The sequence below is a fragment of the Chrysemys picta genome, chromosome 1 (genome assembly GCF_011386835.1).
Source record: "Chrysemys picta bellii isolate R12L10 chromosome 1, ASM1138683v2, whole genome shotgun sequence".
Classification (NCBI taxonomy): domain Eukaryota; kingdom Metazoa; phylum Chordata; order Testudines; family Emydidae; genus Chrysemys; species Chrysemys picta.
In genome coordinates this window covers 126,547,480-126,553,274 of record NC_088791.1, presented here as the reverse complement: position 1 = coordinate 126,553,274, position 5,795 = coordinate 126,547,480, and the positions used below count along the sequence as shown (strand labels likewise).

Below are 5,795 nucleotides of genomic sequence, written 5' to 3'. Positions count from 1 at the left end.
CTTTAATTTCATGATCACATACTATTTTTCCTCCCAAAGACCCCCTGCCTCCTTCAGTGCATAGGACGGATCCTCTGGGGATGAATGAGGATTGTGCAGTGAAGGAGGCTGGTGTTGTCGGTAGGACAGTGAGTGGGTTTATATCTCACATTAGCTCTGAAAGAGTTAACTGGAACTGAAGAGCTCAATTAAGTCACTTGGTTGCACCTAGGGGGTAGGCCAGGCCCAATCAAAGTTGAGTCCAGTTGGGGGAAGAGCTGGGTGGCTAGTATAAAGAGAGGAAGTGCAGAGTTGGAGGTAGGGAAAGAGTGAGAGCTAGCTAGCAGGCTTGAAGAGGAAGCCTAGGGGGAAGAGTTGGCCCTGGTATCTTCTCCTGAGCAGAGAATTCTGGTCAGAGGCTAGGGAAAGGCCAGAGAAACCATGGGGATGGAGGTAACTGTGGTGGTGAGTTTTATTACAAGAGCAGGACCTGGACCTCCAGGGAACCATTCAAGTGTAGGGATAGAGTGAATGGGAAATTTTAAGAGGGATGAAAGATTCTGCCTGAAGAAGGCAGATGTGGTTTAAATTTGTATCTTCATTTGGGACTTGTTGGGGGGCCTAAAAGAAGCATGACTCTGAAGAGGCTGTGGAGCTTGAGAAGAATGCAGCTATGCAGTGGGCCCAGGAAGGGGCTGAGGGGAAGGCCCACTGGCAGGCTGAGATAAAGTGAAGCCCTGGGAGGAAGCTAGGGTGACCAGATGTCCTGATTTTATAGGCACAGTCCTGATTTTTTGAGATTTACTTTACATAGGCACCTATTACCCCCCCCCACCCCCACCCCCTGTCCTGATTTTTCACACTTGCTATCTGGTAATCCTAGAGATAGCAGGGGCTGGGTCTGTGTAAACAGACTTTGTTGGTTCACTACAGGAACCATGGGCTGGAACTCAGAGGAGAGGAAGGGCCTGGGGTCTCCTCCCTGTTGCCTGATAGGTGGCATGAACACCCCTGATGTAAGGAGCTGGGTTTTTGAAGCCCTGAGACAAGAGGGAGAAAGGACCACAGGGCCTAGAGTTGGGCTGAAGACCTCAAGGACACTGGACTATAGTCAGCTTGGGACATTACCTGCCCCCCAGAAGGGATGGGTGCTGTAAATGACTTGGCTGGAGGGCTCAGTCACAAGAAGAGGCAGACCACAGCAGGACCAGCCTGGCTGTAGGCAAGGGGTGGTAAATGAGGTGACCCTGCTATGCCACACTCTGCCATAAAGAGGTGCCCCAAGGGCAAGTCAACTCTCTCTTGCAAGGACCCCTGCTTCATTTGTTGCAGATGTTGGAAGATGATGTGAATGAGGCAGGGGGCTGGAGGAAGAGAAATATGCCCATGGGTAAGGAATTGAATGCAGCCCCGGGGAACTGGCTTCTATCCCTACCTCTGCCACAGAGATCCTGTGTGATGCTGGGTAAGTCATTTAAACAAAAATGTTCCCACATAGTCACTAACTGTGGGTTCCTCACTTCCTGGGTGCCTGATTTGCAGAAGTGCTGAGCACTCACAACTCCAACAGAAGTCAATGGGAGCTGTATTTTGAACATATGAAGTTCTCTGAAAAATCAGGTCCTCCTAGGTATAGCCAATTGTGAACCCAAAATTAGTGGTTACCCTTAACCTTAAGTATCAAGGGGTAACCATGTTAGTCTGTATCCACAAAAACAATGAGGAGTCCGGTGGCACCTTAAAGACTAACAGATCTATTTGGGCATAAGCTTTCATCTTAACCTTAATCTCTCTGTTTTAGCTACTCCCTATTTATAAAATGGTAATAACACCACCTCCTCACCTGGATTTTGTCAATATAAATGTTTGTGAAACACTCAGATACTTACTCCAATGGATTATCCCATATGCAAAGAGATTCACATAGTATAAACATTTGGTGGGGCATGTGTAAGGTTGCCACATCTCTCAAGTTCCAGGATTGTCCCAACCGGTATGTTTTAGGAAACTACTTTGCCATATTATTGCAATGCAGTAATGTTTAGAGCTAGTTGGAGGTTAGGGGTTTTGTTTTGTTTGTTAGTAGTTGAAATTTCAAATATGGATGGAAAAACCGAATTCACTTTTTAAACACACTTGCACATTCTTTCCTTTTTTTTTTTTTTTTAAGCCTGCTCTAATATGATGCCACCTTGCAATATGGCTGGGTAAAGTGGGGAAACTGCCATGCTTGTACTCTCTCCATTCAGTGGATAAACTGAAGAGTTGATTCTCTGAAGGTGTGTAGCTATCTCACCAGCTGTTCACGCATTACAAAAACAACAACAACAAACCTTGTATGCAGTGTTGGTGCCAGGATACTAGAGACAAGATGGCTGAGGTAACATTTTACTGGACCAATTTCTGTTGGTGAGAGAAGCAAGCTTACGCCTGAAGAAGAGCTCTGTGTAAGCTTGTTTCTTTCACCCACAGAAGTTGGTCCAGTAAAAGATCTTACCCCTCCCCACCCCACCCCGTCTCTCTAACAACAAACCTTATCAGTTGTATTCTCTCTCCTCCCCCCCCCCCCTTTGAATCATACAATCCAGCAGATTTTTCTCTCTTCTCACCCCCTTTAATATGCTGGTGATGACCATACACTGATCATCAAACACTGTCATTTGCTGCTTTGGTTATTAAAAAAACAAAACAGTTTAGGTAACATTTTTTTTTTAATCGCTGCAGTACTAGTATCCGGTCTACTGCTACCACAGGACTGATAACGCTGCAAAGGACAGTCAACCAATCACCACCCCTACATATGACTGATAAAATGGGGGGAGGGAAAAATAATTCCTCAAGACCTGGAGGGTGGGAGGTGGAGCTTTCTTTTATATGCCTCATTTTGGTGGTTACAGTCCTGCCAGCCCCCTAACACCATGGTGGTAATGGGGGGAAGGCAATCTTTGCTTACCCACTTTTGCTCGCCCTGTTTTTAGAACAAAGCCTTTGCCAATACAGCACGATCTTTTTGTAAATTACCAACGTGGTCCTGGGGAGATGCCTGAGCTGGTAATTCAAAGGTCTCTCTTGATCAGTTTCACCATTGACTAATGGAACTCGCATCCCTGACCGGTTTGACACACAAGCAGGTTCCTTCCCCTCCCCCGTACTTAACACCCACCTCCCCGAACACTTATTAGCAAGCAAGGCTTTAACGTGATAAAAGATGAGACCTTGGGAAAAGTCAAAAGCATCTAGGAAGAAAACAGGTTGGACCTGTAAAGAGAAAAGAGTTCAGGAGTTTCACCAGTGAGCCATGAAATGAAAAGTAACAGCTGATGTACTGGAGAAGAGGAGGAAAGAGGCAGCGTCAGAAACTATGGATCCAAGGTTAACGTGGGGGGAGGGGGAGCTGAAACTTAAAGTAATTACCCAGGCGAGAGAGAGAGAGAGCGTTAGATTCTCTATACAAGGATCACCAGAGAACTCCTTATTGGCAACATGGTTTGCATTGTAAGGCACAAATGCCCCCATTGCTTTTAAAAGCATGAGGCTAAACAACCGATTTTTTTTTTTACAGTCCCTAGAGGGGTTACAAGTATTTGCATATTTATACCCCAGTTGATCGCCCTGAGGTCTGAAAGCAAGAAATTACTCCAGAATTTTACTGAGCGCTGGCAAATAAATAAATACATTGAACGACGATGTGCTTGTTTTATTATACAATCAAGGTTAGGTTCATAAATACGGTCTGAAGAGAAAAGGCACAGAACAATTAGTTTAAAACTATTTATTCGTTTGAAAGCCATGACCATTGTTTTGTTCTCCTGTCAAGACAAGAAGCTGAATTTCTGGCATAAAATAAAATTCCAATGTGATTATGCTATGGAGAATTCTTTCTGCTCCTATTAATACAATTAAATGCATCTTATACACAGTAGGAAAGATTTCCTATGTGACAGTCCTTTTGTGCTAAACAAAAAAGAAAAGACATAGGGACAGGAATTCGCATTGTTTGAGATCTAAAATATTGAATCAAAGTGGCATGTTTCATTCGCTGCCCTACTTCTATGATGATCCCAAAGTAGTTAGTATGTGTGGATGGATCTTTCCAATAAATCTTGGCTCAAAAACAATTAAACGCCAGCATGATTTGTAGAAAGGAACTTTTATTTCCTTTTTGTGTGTGTCTTTTGCAAGTTTTACTTGTGACGGAAGCGGCGTAAACCCTTGTATTCTGGAAGGCGTTTTAGGTGAGATGCTTTAACAACAGCAGCTTTCTTTTGTTCATAGGCAGCTGTAGCTTGGACTACATTTCCCAGCAGGCTGTGCGGAGAGAGCATGTCAGTAAGAAGCTGCGCTCCCCCCTTTTCCACCACACTCGCCCTTCTTCTCCCGCAGATAAATAAAGAAGTATACATACTTTGCTGACACATCGTGTGCATTGAACGTTCAACAAGGGCAACCATGCAAAAGGCAGATCACTGAAAACAACCAGCAACTTACCTCCTCCAAAATGAAACTCCAGATAGAGACATGCAAAAACTAAAAGACAGTTAGATCCTGGAGTGGGAGGAAGGTAGGCAGGGCAAACAATGCCTAAGCTTTTACATCTTAAATGCAGAAGGATCAGTAATGAGAAGATACCTTTGTGGAAGGGGATAAATCAAGATTTTTGCTAGTCACCCCCCATATCTGTACTAAGCAACTACTTTCTGGTCACACAACTAAAGAACACTCATGTCTTGCATAATTTAGTTTACCACTATATAAATACTCCTTTTCCTGCTCCTACAGAGCCCACAGATTGTGCTGTACTATATTGTGCTGCTTTACCTGTCTACTGCATTGACAATTGTATTTGGCATGTGCAGTTAAACAAAAGGTGAATTTTTGTAATGGGGGTTCTTTCTATGCAATCTCTGCATAACCTTGGTGAAAGGAGGTTTGCTTAATTAATTTGGAACCTGTTGGGTTGATGGGGATTAACACAAATACAGATGTAGGGGGAAGATGAAATGTTATTTTAGAAAAGGCTTAACAAAAAAATTTGCTGGTTTGAAGTGATCTTCCTTTAACACTCTCCTCTCAATTATACCATTGACTTCAATGAAGTGATGCCAGTGTAAATGAAGGGAGAATTTGCCCCAGGTTTCTAAAGGATCCTGGTGATGGACCTTTTCTCTACAACAAGAGAGCGAAGGTGGGTACTACAAAGAACTGAAGAATCTGCTATCCAGGCCTTTCCTCCTAAGGGAGTTGATTCAATTTACACCTGTGTGTGTGTGTGTTCAGAAGCTAGGTTTGAATTTCTACAGCAAAAATTCAGTGGTTGAACTTGTATGTTTATTGGAATTGTCTTCATAACAAAAGGTAAAAATAGTATCAAAAGCAAGTCTAGTTTATTGTCTGATTATGTTTTCTTTAAAAGGAAGGTTAGGAAGATTGTCATTCTCTAGAGTTGGATTAGTGGTGAAAATGATCTTGTCTTACTGTAGTTGTCATTGCTATATTTTAACTTTGAACCTAGGGTTTCTAGTCATGATTATTTTATTTTAAAGAAACATTAAGATAAAACATTTGTCAAAAATAACTACTTGTGTTTCCTAATAACCCTCTCAGTTGTTCCAGCTGGAATAATTTTAAATGTAGAATTTCCTTTTCAACATTTACAGTGTTTGCTTTTTGCTTTACACTTAGTCTCTTTTCCCTATGCCAGCTAATATGTTTCACTTCTCTTTCTACAGTTACCGTCATCTTTTACATCTAAGTTTAAGCACCGCTGATGAATGTTTAACTATTTTTGTAAACTGTTTTTGTTGACATTAAAAATA

General features: G+C 42.5%; 1 long non-coding RNA gene across 1 annotated transcript; it reads left to right on the top strand.

Annotated features, from left to right (window-relative positions):
* Positions 1–305: 305 nt before the first annotated feature.
* On the top strand, positions 306–5,795 carry LOC135975937 (uncharacterized). Its single transcript, XR_010593166.1, has 3 exons — positions 306–444; positions 1,312–1,444; positions 4,255–5,795. It is a non-coding gene; the product is annotated as an uncharacterized LOC135975937 (long non-coding RNA).